The 1,755-nt window shown below is 47.0% G+C and overlaps 1 pseudogene; it reads right to left on the reverse strand.

Annotated features, from left to right (window-relative positions):
• Positions 1-332: 332 nt before the first annotated feature.
• On the reverse strand, positions 333-1,425 carry LOC112302895 (farnesyl pyrophosphate synthase pseudogene; annotated as a pseudogene).
• Positions 1,426-1,755: the final 330 nt, after the last annotated feature.

Below are 1,755 nucleotides of genomic sequence, written 5' to 3' on the forward strand. Positions count from 1 at the left end.
GCCTTTTGTCCAGGGTGGACTCCCACGTTGTGCTCAAGACAGGCCTGTCACTCACAGCCCTTCACTGGAATAAGCGGGTTGGAAAATAATCTCCCCTGCTTTTATTCATTCCTTAAATGTGTGTGTGGCTCACATTTATTTCAGTGTTTAATATCAGAAGTGTTGGGTGACGTTTCTATAACCAGAAATAGGCCACAGGAACTTAACTCTTGTCTATATAAATTATCCTATGGCAAACTTTTGTCACAATATCTAGAACCTATAGATGGCGTTAAGAGGGATTTACTATAATTTATTGAGAACCTGCCCTCCCTGCCCTGGTAGTCTCTAGGTCACTTTTTCTACTTGTAGATCTGGTATGCCAGCTTCAGGAAGATGGCTGGGGGCAGGGGCAGTGAGCACTGCTCAATGAGACCCGTAAGGCGGCTGTAACTGTCTTCTTCGTACTGTGTGAACACGGCCTGCAGATTCAGCTCCTCGTACAGCGCCTTCACCCGGGCCACCTCCTCAGCCTCCTTCTGTCCATAATTCTCCTGCAAGATCTGGTGCTATTCCGTAGAGGCCCGCTGTACACACTGAACCACGAGCCAGCTGCATTTACCGTCCTGGATGTCAGTGCCAATCTTGCCTGTCACACTGGAGTCCCCATCAGGTCAAGGTAATCATCCTGAATCTGAAAGGGCTCCCCCATCTCCAGCAGGATCTTCTTGGCATTGGCATGTTCCTTCTCCCCGTCAATGCCCGCCATATACATGGCAGCAGCTACAGGAAGGTGGAAGGAGTAGAAAGCTGTCTTATACTTGATGATAGATTTGTACCTCTTTTCCATGTATCTGCCAAGATCCACACTGCCTTGCGGGGCTGTGATGAGGTCCAGGGTCTGTCCAATCTCAGTCTGGTAGGAACTCTGCAGGAAGAGCTCGATCAGGTTCAGGTAATAGGACCGCTCCTGGCAGTAGTGCTTCAGCAGTTGGTAGACACAAGCTTCCAGAAGAATTGCATCATTGACGGCATCCAAACTGATGCCTGGCTTCTCATACAGCAGATCTGTCCCCATCAGGTGAGGGATGAATCCATAATGTTATCTGTCACCAGGAAGAAAGCCTGGAGCAGTTCCACACACCAGCCCACAGTCATGGCCTGCCGCAGACTGTCGGCATCCAGCTTTCTCAGTTGCACCAGATCCTGGAAGGTTGTCAGCACCGTCATGCCCCGCTGGTACTTGGCTCCAATGACGTTGTACTCCAGGATCTCCTTGAGACAGGCAATAGCATCTCCTATTTCTGGGTGCCCCATGGCATCCTCAGCCAGCACCCTGATGATCTTGGAGAAGTGCTGGATGAAACTCTGCTTGTTTTGGTCATAAACATCCAATTTCTGGTCTCCATTCATTCTGAGGGAGTGAAGTACTCTGTTGCTGGATGCCGGTTCTTTTCCAAAATGTGTCTTGAATAAATGAATACTTGTTGATATTCTTCAAGCCTCTTTTCTAGATGAGGTCAACCATTTTTACTAACTTTATATGCCAAGTACTGTACTAGGTATTGCATATAATTTTATATATATATAAAATTTATAGAAGAAGAAACTAAGACATGGAGGGTTGAGAAATTTGCTCAAGGTCATAGAGATTGTAGCACTAGGTCTATCGCTTTCCAAACCCCACATTTTTTCAACTTCCCCACATTTCCTTTCAAGTCAGGAGCCATTTGTTACATGTGGATGATAAGTAGAGGCAGTAAATACCCTGGGGGT

Source organism: Desmodus rotundus, chromosome 1, assembly GCF_022682495.2.
Source record: "Desmodus rotundus isolate HL8 chromosome 1, HLdesRot8A.1, whole genome shotgun sequence".
In the NCBI taxonomy this organism is placed as follows: domain Eukaryota; kingdom Metazoa; phylum Chordata; class Mammalia; order Chiroptera; family Phyllostomidae; genus Desmodus; species Desmodus rotundus.